The sequence below is a fragment of the Corvus cornix genome, chromosome 3 (genome assembly GCF_000738735.6).
Source record: "Corvus cornix cornix isolate S_Up_H32 chromosome 3, ASM73873v5, whole genome shotgun sequence".
NCBI classification, from domain to species: domain Eukaryota; kingdom Metazoa; phylum Chordata; class Aves; order Passeriformes; family Corvidae; genus Corvus; species Corvus cornix.
Window position 1 is genome coordinate 111,073,097 of NC_047056.1, and position 12,371 is coordinate 111,085,467.

Here is a 12,371-nt window from a genome sequence, read left to right on the forward strand (position 1 = left end):
TCTGTGTGGTGCTTCGAAATAATTTCCATCTCTGAATAAAGATTGTCAAACTTGACCAGGAACAAGGTCTATGACATTACAGGACCTGGAATTTTCATCTAACAGGTAAGACATACAAAGCAGAGAAATGACAATAATATCATTCCCATATTACAGCAAGAAAATCAGTTTTTACAGAGATTAAATTTGGGATTTATCCCACTTAAATGTGGCTATGTTAAATAGTTATCTCATCTAGAATCTGTTAACCAGATTTAATGGTTGTGTGTAAAGAGAAAGATTTAATGGAAGGCAATTTGTATTGTCCTAAAACAGGAAATCAGACTGGTTGGGATGAATTATATTACATTAGTGGTAGATTAGATTAGGAAAAGTAACAGGAGTCCTCATGTCTACTAACTCATAATGGATACACCCTAGAAAACTTGCTAACCCTTGACATTAAATATTTAGAGGTCCTCAGAGGTGCCTTTCCCATAATTGCATGGAAAGATTGTGACAATGCTGGCAATCAAATCCTCATCTCCACAGTCTCAAACTAATTATTTAATCTTCTCCCTGAAAGTTTACAGCAGTTCATTTCCAAATCCTACTTCAGCCAAGGGCCTGGGCTAACTGCCACTGCTCCCACTTCAGATTTTGATTCCAGTGTTGTGCCACAAATTTTGACTCTTGAGTAAAAAAAAAAAGTCTTTAGATGTAAGTGGTATTCTCTTTAAGGTATGACTTGAAGAAACTCTAGCTCAGAGTTTTAGCTAAACTTTCCAAACCAAATGGATCCAAAAGCTTTTACTAAAAAAAAAAAAAAAAAAAGAAAGGAAAAAAAAGTTTTTTAAAAGCAGTTTTCCAGACATACAGTTTCAAAACTGTTTGGGAACCTGATGACAACCCTTCATTCTGTGTTGTTTCAGTGCCTCTTGCAGAATTGACTTTCTGAGCAAGTCTAGACAACACACCAAGGGCAAAGCTGCAGTGGCAGAAACTTCAAGACTTCCAGGTAGAAAAGGAAATGGGTTGGGAGGAAGTTCCCACATATATAAACTTATTTTATCCAACTATCACCTCTGTTACCTAACAAATGAACTCTCAGTAATTAATATTCCCCCTGTAATCTTCTAGGAAATACAATTCCCCAGGTGTTACAGTGAATTCCTCTAATCAATTCTGTATGTGCTCTTCTCCAAGAGAGAAGAGCAGTTGGTATCCAAAATCAGAGGAAATGCAACTGTAAAAAATTCACCCATATTTTAAACACAGTCACATGAGAGGCTGCCTTTCCTATCTCTCTTCACTTTGGTGTGTTAATTTTTCCACTCACTCCATTAAAACAAAAAGAAAACAATTCCACCGAGGCTTGCAGAGGTCCAGTGCCAAAATACAAGTCAATATGCACAAGTAGCCTCTAAGTAGTAGGCAGTGCAACATACAATAAGATGAAAAGGGAAAAATAATGATAGGAAAAAACAAATCCCTGCCAGATTTTATATGCAAACTGCGTACAGAGAGCTTGGGCAAATTTGCATTCAAAGTAAGTGACCAGGCAAAAAAATAGATCAAATCTGTAAAATACTGAGTGTCCTGAACTCCAGGAATTAGCAGAGTTGTTCAAGTATGTATGGTAATATTATTCTTTGTGCTCAACAGCAGAGCTCCCACTTGTTATAAAGGCTGGAAAGTACAGCTCAGTTTCTAGGCAGGCACCAAAAGCCTAATCTAACAAAATGTAACCTCTTAACTCCTATTCAGGTTCACCTTCCCATAAAAAGACACGAATAAGAAATTAATGGGAACTTCAAGCCTTAATGGAAAGGGCATTTTGCTCTGAGCAGAGTTTATGTTGTGGTATTTTTTAATGGAAAGATATTTGAATTAGTGATATATAAATGCAGCTCCTGAAGCAACTCAAAAAGTCAAGGTTTGGAGGCTGGCCCTGTCTACCCTGGCTTGCCACTGCTTCCCTAGAAGGATCAGGGTCTTACAGCTTCACTGCATCTGTCAATGCCTTGTGTATACTTTGGATTCTTAAGGAAACCTGAAATGGTGCTGAGCATCATCTCTCAGTAAGAATAAATGTATATTGCAGCATATTCATGTGCTGTCTACATGCACAGTAGTAACATTTTGGTTCAGAGGCCCCCAGGTAGGAACTGGGGTTGCTTAATCTGGAGAAAAGGAAGCTGAGGAAGACCTTTTTGGTCTCTACACTACCTGAAAGAAGGTTATGGTCAGGTGGGTGTCAGCCTCTTCTCACAGGTAATAAGTGACAGGAAGAGAGGAAATGGCTTCCACTTGCACCAGGGGAGATTTAGATTACATATTTACAAAACTTTCATCACGGAAAGTGTTGTAAAGCATTGGAACAGGCTGCCCAGGGAAGTGGGGAAAATAACATGTGGAAGTGGCACTTGAGGACATGGTTCAGAGTCGAACATGGCTGTGACAGTTGAACTTGATGATCTTAAAGCTCTTTTCCAACCTTAACGATTCAGTGATTCTGTGATCCAAAGCCTTAGACTGGGCATGTGATGGCAGGAGGATGGTCCCATTATTGCTATCACCCAGAGCTATCTAGTTTTCACATGTGGGCTTTTTTTTTACTAATTAATGCATTTAACACAAATATTAATGAACCACTCTGGGCCATCATTATGGTCAGATAAATTAAGGTGTTATCAAAGCACAGAGCCTTTGCCAATTAACACTCAATGTGAAGCCAGTAATAAAACTACACAGAAAATTAGGAATGGTCAGTAGTGAGAATGTTAGTGGAACTGGATGCTCTGTGAATAAACTGCTGGAAGTATGCCAAGATATCATCTCCTTATTTGTCAGATTTGGATCTGGGAAATGAGTGGGAAAACTTTCCCTTGAAAATTGCCTATGATGTGAAAATAAAAATGAAAGATAACAGAGATAACAGATAAAAATCTTGCACAATGAGCTAGGGACTGGTGTATGAGGAAAACAGGTTAAAAATTATGGGGTTTGAATCACATTAAAAGTTTATGTTTCTCCCCCTTTATTCCTATCAATTAAAACAGAAACTATAAATGCTGTGTGACAAAACCACTTTTGAAAACTGCATCGGGGGATTGATGCTTGTGGTGGCATCAATTGTTTTGAGTAAATAAAAAATATTTCATGCCTGATTTACAGCCAAGTACACTGTGGCAGCAGAAGTTGTTTTGTGGACCCACTCTTTCCATTTTGTAGTGAAATTAATAGAGAGGCACCACTGGCCTTTGCCTACTTTCCATTGCTACCATACAAATAGTTTTGAGCTCCATTTATCTGCCTTTCACTGAACCCTTAACAAAAGCACAGTTTTGCACAGGTCTCCTATTTTAGACATAGAAGTCAGGTATCAATTTAGACTGGTTGGTTAGAGCAACTCCAGAAGCTAGAAGCAGCTTAGTTTGACTAAATACTTAATTTTTAAATAGAAAGGAAAAAAAAAAACAACCCACTAAACTCACCTTCAGTTAAAATTAAATGAGAGAAACTTCTATTAGTACTAGGTCAGCTCAGGACTGAATTAGTGCCATTAAAGAAAGAGTTACAGCAACCTTACCTGTTGTCCGTCCTGCCCTCCAGTTTTTCAGGTTCAATTCATCCACCAGATTGGACAGCGTTTCCAATTGCTGTCAGTTTGCTGGTGTTACAGCCTCTGCTCCAGATTCTACACTGTTATTAACCTGCTGAGCACCTCAAAAATGGTCGCTAATTAGACAAGCAAAGATGAGCATATGAAGAATATTCCTCATGGCAACCAACAGGCTCATAGAAAGACTGCACCAGTGGGAAACCAAGCAGTCACAGATGAAGTTGTAAATAATTTGGTTTATTAGTTGGTTGGTTTTTTTGTGGTTTTGGGCTTTTTCATTAGTGCTGCTAAACAGACTGATCTCTGGTCCTGAGACCAGCTCTCACAGCATGGCCACACCTGTGTAATTGAACTTCAGCTGGAAACCAGACAAGGAATGCTCCCTAGACTGTGCTGTAAAGGTGTTTCCATCAGATAACCAAGGATGTAGTGAGTTCCCTGACGTGTGATGTCTTCTACAAGACACACAGGCAGCAAGACCAGATGATCTACATGCTCTTTCAGCTATTTCAATCAGCAAAACCAATATTTGGGGCAGTGAATATATTTCAGTCTTTATTTATTAGTACATTTCAGCTCTGTACACATTTTTTTTGTTAATTGCCTGCCAAAACTTAAGCTGCATCCTATTCATTATTCATTAAATTATGATAGAAGATGGATTTTGATTTTTCAGTCTCAGCTGCTGTTAGTAACTTCTGGGTAGCCTTTCTCAGGAGTCTGTAACCTCAGCTTTCATAAGCAGCTCCTTGCCACTCACCTGCTTCTTTTGAGTAGTTGATTATGTTTCACTACATAAAACGTTCCTATCAGTCACTTCTGACACACAGATCATCTTGAACTTTGTGCAAAGTGCAGTAAAGACAGCTTGCCCTCAGGAAGGTCATTAAAAACATTCCATAAAATACCTGCACATAATTCAGATCAGACGAATGTGTCACGGCAACTATCAACAAGGACCATGTGGGGAGAGCACCAAAGATGAAGCCAAAGCCAGAAGAAGTAAAACACTCATTAGCTTTTAGAGTAAGGTACATTTTTCATTTCATAATGTTGAAATAAGTGTTACAGAATTGTGATGTAGATCTCCCGGAACTCCTGTGTCACATCTGTCAGCACTACATTTCCTGGAGTCTTGTTAGGATCAGAGGAAACCTCAGTGAAGTGAGCACTCCCAGCCTCCAATGCGAAAGGCTGCATCGACTGTAGCTGCTGAATGACCCCAGGATCAAAGTAAAAGTCCCACCTTGTAGACAAAACAAACAACCATATTATTCAAAGGATAATGTGTGTCAATCAAGATGGTCTGCTTAAAAAAAAAAAATATATATATATATATATAAAATAATGGCAATCTGTTTATATTCAAAAATGCTAAAGCTTTTTTCTAATGGTAGCAGCACTCTAATAATTCTTGGGAAGACAAACAAAAGTCTGATTCACTGAATAATATTTAAAGATGATTATATAAAGTGTGTCTATTATTTACCATGGAGAACAATGGGCTTTCTTTTATCTCCTCTAAATACCAGTTCAAAGAGAACCTCCTAGTTTCCTTCTTTCACCTAGTTACAGAATACCCCAAAAGAGTGATAATTCCTTTTATTTTCCAATATCACACTACATCCTTGATTTCTGGTACTCAAGTACCTTGGGGCTATCTTAATGACCCTGTTCAGCCTTTACTTGAGTCAATAACAGAATCCCCATGGACTTCAATAGGGCCGGGATTAATTCCAGACAGCTCTGTTTATTAGCAATATTTTTCCCCTTATTCTATAGGATTTCTTGTATTCCTCAAAAATATGAAGCCTGAAAAGCAATACAACACGGCTTTTCCCCTTCGAAGGAAAGAATCCAGTTGAATTCAAAAAGTTGAATCCAGACTGCACAATAGGAAAGATCTCTGATCTGTCCTACCCCTTTTTCCCTATGCTTGGGAGACTCTGAGTAAATCCAAGCAAAAACTTTTCTGGGAGCTGTTCTAGCATTAGAAGAGTATGGGAGATTCCTAGAGATGGCAGAGAAATGCTAAAGGTGTTTAATATTTTACAATTCCTTCTTGACTCCCCAGAATTCCCATTCTCAAAAATGACAATGACAACACAACTGGATTCTCTTCAGCCCCTGAAACCCAGCTGGCTGTTCCCAAACATCTCCAGGCCTACTAAAAACCTGTCCTACAACCACAATGTGTCCACTACACAGCTGAACAGCACTCAGACTGCTTCTGGGAGGAATACACACAAGTCCATATATAATTACTGATCTGATTTCACTGTGTATTATCTGTATATTTTAGAAGTGTGCGTTATCCACACTGAGTTTTCACAAGGTTTTTTTTTGCTGCATTTCAGTTTCTGCTCTGCAGAGAATCTGTCAGATCATTGTAAGCAGTTGTTCTGATTTCATACCCATCTTGAGGGAACAGTGTGGCACAAGGAGTGGAGATGTTTCAGGGTGTTTCAGGTGGTTTTAGGTTTTTTTACATCTAACACAGGGTTTTTTTCTATACTCCATCTGAAATCATGGAAAGCAACTATTTCTAGGTTTGTGAGATTTCAAGAATGAGAAAAAAGGGAGAGAAAGGATTTCAATAGCAAGGATCAGCCTGTGGTGGGCAGTTAGTCTGCGGTACAAGGGACAAAACAAATCCCCCGCTAAGAGAGACCCTAGTACCAGAGACTGCTGCCTCAGGTTATGGCGAGAAAAGAAATTTCCCCCAGGCTGCTTTGTGTTGCTATGTTAATGTAGCGCAGTTCTGTGTTCCTGGCTGGCCGTTTGCCTCCCCGCCCCCTTGCTGCCTTATATGTTCCATGCCCTAGAAAGTCCTGCACTCCAGGTTCCCCCCACTGGCCCTTGCACCTCGCCGCTCCCCCAGAGCATCCCCATTAGCTCCCATCCCCTGGTCCCACCTTTGTACCACCCTCATGCCCTCAGATCATTGAGGTCATTGAGCATCATCTGGTGCTTGCCCCGCTCCCCTACTTAAACCTGGAGCCTGCATTGTCTTTGGTTGTCGTCCCTGGACTCTTGCGGGATGCGGTTGCAATAAATCTTCATCCTTGGAACTCAATATGGGGACCCTTCCTGCCTCTTTGCCGTCGACCCATATTGCTGAAGCTATCCGTATGTTTGTGGGTGCACCTGTGTGTGAGTGTGTGGTTGATCCTGCCGAACAGCTTTGCTAAGGAGATGCTTTTGGAAGATGGCAGCACCCCACGCTACGGCACAGAAGCCACGGCGCCCCGGCCTAGCAATATCAGCCCAGTGCAATAATGGTATCAAACCAGAGCAGACAGTCCAGTAACTTCTCACAGCAATTATTAACTACTGCCTTGAAGGAAAAAACCAAATGCTATGGATAAAAGCAAAGGAGTAACTTCATTTGTGGTTGCACAATACCGTAAAATATGACAACTTGGGGAGCTTTTAAAGTGATCAGCTGTCAGGAAGATAAATATTTTTTTCATAACTTGGTGAAGCATGGAAGCTAATTTGTTGCTAAAATTTTCAAAATATAAACAGAAAAATCCACTTAATTAGATACTTAACAGTCTGGCATCGGTTCTGTTCTCACTAATGAATTTTCTGAGGACTCAATTAATAAAAAAATTAAAGGAGGATAATGTAATTAACGCTAATCAGTATGGGTTTATAGAAAATAAATGCTGTCAAACAAACTTGTTTTTCTTCCTTTTAATGAGATGACAAATTTGATCAAGTTCTAAAGCACATTTAACTTGCAACCATAAGGATGTTGAGTACAAGTATAACAATCCATCAAAATGCTAAATGCCGTAAGTGGATAGAAATCTATTTGATCCAGAAATGGATGAAGAAGAGAGAATAATGATTAAACATGTAAATTTTTAATAGAGTTTCAGGTTTCAGTTCCTGCCCTGCAAATAGTTTATATTCTCATTGATGAGAATAAATAATATCATTGATGATAATGTTTGTAATTTGACTGAGAGATTGCAGAAAAACTGGTTAAGGGGAAAAAAGTACTATTGGTTGATTGTTCAACAAGCTGGATGTCAGTAAACAACTTACTAACAGATGAAAAATGAATTTATATATATAAGAAGAAAATAATTATTTTTTTTCTATGAGATGGTAGAGTCTCCTCTGGAAGGCAGCAGCTCTGAAAGGGAATTTTTGATTGTAGGGGATGATCCACCAAGCATGAGCTTGAACTTGAGGGCAGAAGGCCAAGAGTGTCTTGTGTCTGACTAAAAAAAGGATATAATGTACTTACTCGTAAAGGTCATGTTGCATCTGTCACAGGTATGAAGCAACAGCACGTGGAATATGAGGCATATTTCTGACACATCCCTTTCATAAAGCTGTTGGCGAACTGAATAAAGTGATGTGGCATCCCTGGTGTCACCAAAACATTGTCTGAGTCTTTACAGAAAATACCTGGGCTCCTGGTGGACACCCAGTTGGATGTGAGCCAGCAATGAGTCCTTCACAAAGGTGGTAAAATGGTGTCCTGGGCTGCACTGGGCATGTTGGAAGCAGCTGGGAGAGGATCACTCCTCTCTACTCAGCACTGGTGAGCTCACACCCCTGTCCAGTTCAAGACTTCTCAGTGCCAGAGGGACATGGACAGACTGCAGAGAGACCAACAAAGATCCCCTGAGATGAGTAAGATTCTGCAGCGTCTCTCATGGGGGAAGGCTGAGAAAGCTGTGACAGTTTAGCCTTGAGAAGAGAAGGCTCAAGGGGAATTTTATCCATGTATCTAAATCCCTGAAGGGAGGATGCAAAGAGAACAGAGCCAGCTCATGTCAGTGGTGACCAGTGAAAGGACCAGAAGTCACGTGCACCCACTGAAGCACAGGAGGTTCCTCTGAACAGCAGGAAACACTTTTTTGCTGTGAAGATGGCCAAGCGCTGGCACAGGTTGCCCACGAAGGTTGTGGACTTTCCTCTCTGGACCTATTAGAAGTAATCTAGGCATGGTCCTAGGCACCAGGGCTGGGTGGCCCTGCTTGAGCAGGGGGGATGGGCCAGATGACCCCCAGAGGTCCCTTCCAACTTCAACCATTCTGTGATTCTGTGAAGTGTAAGATAATCTATCATGTAATGAAGACAAAACAAGCTGAAGTTAATCATACAGGGAACTGCAAGAGTTGACAGATACACCCAATCAAAAGATTTTACATGTCAAGGATTCAGCTTCAATAAAACCCCACATGGAAAACAGATTTATATCTTTATCAGATGTAGTGATTAAGAAAGGAACAATTTATTAAGTTAGGCAAAGATTTTATGTCCATGGCCTTAAAAAGTAAAACCAAGACAGTGTTATTATTAGTGCTTCTGCAGGAGCACTGTGGCTCATCCAGCAGTTGTTCCATGCAGATTTTCTGGCCGGTGTTCTGCATAAGTTACATTAACTGAGCAATTGCAGCTTTTGTTCCACAAAGCTGTGATCATCCCACAGTCCCTGGTCTATCTTGTGGCTATTTTCATGACTTGCACAAAATAGATTTGCTGCTCTACTTCAGACTAATTCCATATTCAGAGGATGCACAAATGGAAACCCCTAGGGAATGAGAGAAGCTGACCAAACAGCAGCACCCTTCATTTGTACAAGAGATTCTACACAGCATAAGGAATTTTGGCATAATAGGGAACTTTGCTGAATGTTGTTCTTGCTGCTGCAACATTGATCTTTTTTTTTTTTTTGTCAGCCAGGCATCTTCCTAATGCTCATACCTCTGGGATGTGATCAAGATCTTTTTGATTAATTGTGTTCAAGGCTAGGTTGGACAGGGCTTGGGCTAACCTGCTCTGGTGGAAGGTGTTCCTGCCCATGTCAGGGGGTTGGGATGAGATGGTTTTTAAGGTCCCTCCCAACCCAAACAATTCTGGGATTCTGGGATTCTGTGAATGATGATCAACAAGGAACAAGGTAAGTCAAAATGGAGCTTCAGTAAAGAAACTAGTGTGGATAAGGTTATGAACACAGGGGCAATCCAGGTAGGACTGGGAAAAGGAAGCATTCTCCTAAATTCCAGTCCCCCTCTCCACGACACTGATTAAGGTCCCTTCATTTATACTCCATGTGCTTTTAAGAGTATTTTTGGTTTATGTTTTCACTGAAGTTTTACAGATTCATCATTAACTTAGAAACAACTCTAGTTAAAAGAGAGGCTTTATTAAAAAAAAAGACAGAAACAAGATTGATCATTCAAGGAACTCTGACACTGCTCTTGTGATTCCAGCATGTGAGAAAACTCAGCTTAAAGCCCCTGGAAAAAAATTTGGCCCTGAAAAAAACTTTTGATTACCTTGTCAGAGAAAAAATTGACCATGATGAACCTTAATAACAAAGACCAATGTTGTCAAAATGGAGCAGCAATTTTGAGAGCCATTTATTTAAGGAGCACTGTCATTACATCTTTAGGAAAGTATTCTGAAACTCCATAAGTAAACCTGTTTGTCAAAGTGCAGATTTTAATATTTTTTGCATTGTAAGTTCTCTTCTGGTAGCCAAATCAAATCATTAGAGTTCATTTCAAAACTAGGAGTGGGAGGAAATCTAAAATATGAATTTTCAAATCTCTCATTTTGATAGTGGAGAACAAAATTTTTAATTTCAGAAGTGCTAAAAACGATTCATTTGCACATGCTCATTCTTATGCCTGTTAGACAGGAAACATTGACTTTTATTGTGCTTCTGCATTTATAATATGAAAGCAATGATATACAATTACCTTAGGATTACAACTCTAAATTGCATGTTTATTTTAATATTAATATCATGTTCTATCACTAGAATGAATAGTGCATTGAAAGCAGTAAGGATGCAGTTAACCTAAATCAAACAAGTTTGTGCCTAATTTTTTAGGCTATATCTGAATTATTTGCCATGACTTAACTAGCACAGAGTAGTTTATATTGATATTACTAAACTTTAAGGGACTGAAGGGACTCTAAATCAAGGTGGGCATATCTCTTCAGACTCCTGGGAATAAGGTCTGGTCATTCCTACCCCCCAAACTGTGCCTGGAAACTGCCTGGCATTTCTGATATGAGGTAAAACCATGTCAGGATCCTGTGAACTTCTGAGGAATAGGAAAAATGAGTAGCCAGAAACGTTCCTTGTCAGATATTTCTTTATAGCGAAGGGAAGGGAAGGGAAGGGAAGGGAAGGGAAGGGAAGGGAAGGGAAGGGAAGGGAAGGGAAGGGAAGGGAAGGGAAGGGAAGGGAAGGGACCTACACCACAATTACTTGTGCTAAAGTCCCTGAAGGCCACAGTTCAGTACATGAACAAACTGGAGGGAGAATCCAGGGAATGGCGTAACTCCAGATACTTTATGAGCAATTTTGGGAGCCTGAAATGAATTTCCCCTATAGGTGCAGTTTGCTGACTTTGCTGTATCTTCTTTCATGTACCCAGAATTTTTCTCTCCCTAAAGCATTGCCTGTGGTCATATTATCTGAGTGCCTACTGCTAGAAAGCAAGTTAAGAGAGTGGAGAAATTAAAAAGGAAAGAAGGGAGGGCAATAGTGGAGGGAAAAAAATTATATTCTCAAAACAGATAATGGGCCAGGTCTTAATTTTACTTCTCTCCCCTTAAAACTAATTAACTCTCTCCTGCCATGAAATTTAAATAGATAATTTGCTCTACTGCCTACATCCTAAAATGGAAAAATTGTATTTCCTCACATAAGTGTAATTTAAATAATGCTTTTTGGCTAAATCACATGCAAACACTTTGTATCCACATAAGTATAGCTGAACTAAATTAAACTAATAAAAATAGAATCTCCTAACTTCCTGTCATTTTAAATATTCAGTAAAACTAAGACCTCCCTTTAATGGGTGAGATTTGCTTATTCTTGATTTTGTGGCTCCATTTATGTGTGTGTGGGGGGGGGGTTGTTTGGGAATGGGAGAAATAGAGAAATAAAAAGGATATGCTTTATTCAGATGTACAAGCTGGTTTCAGTGATGGTCCATATCTCAGCTGAGAAAAATGAAAGATAACCTCATATGACTGATTTCAAATTTTCAAGGAAACAAATTCAGCAACTTTTCTGTGTGTTTTGCTTGGCTTCTAGGAGGAAGAAGGTTTAGAAAGGATTAGTTCACTTTCAAAAGGTGGATGTGAAGGGTAACCACGCAGCAGTGACAGCAGCTCTTGAGACTTCCCAGCCTCCCCTTTATGCTCAAGGGATAAATCATCCAGTGGTAGATTGTGCATAAAATCTTCAACTTAATGCTGTGTCACTTAACTCCTGTTTTTCCTGTTAGTTATGGGATGTTGTGAATTTGGCACTCAGTATTCCTGTTCAAAGAGGTTTTGGTCCTAAGACAGGCAAAAATAAGCCAGGAACATGGAGCAATCCAAGCTCATCTGGAGGGGCAGTACGACTTGAGCAAGGCTTTGTGCTCCCTGTCTTAGGTAGCCAAGCACTTTTGAAGTTCACTCAACCTAAGCTGAGTACCCACATCAAATCAAAATAAAGATTAAAGGATAGTGGAATGAGAAAAAAATGCCTGAAATGTTCTTCATTCTTAACCCGGGAGATCTGATTTTCATTCCAGCTCCAGAGGGTTTGGGGTCTGTAGAACCGTTCTGAAGAGGGGATGCCAAAGCTGCATCCCACCACACTGCCTCAAGGACAGGGTGCTTATTGGCATCATGTAGGTGGATTTTTTTGTGGAAAAAATAAACAGGCAGTACAGAGGGATAAAACACACAGATTGCAAACACAATTAAACTTGGATACAAGAGTTCTCCT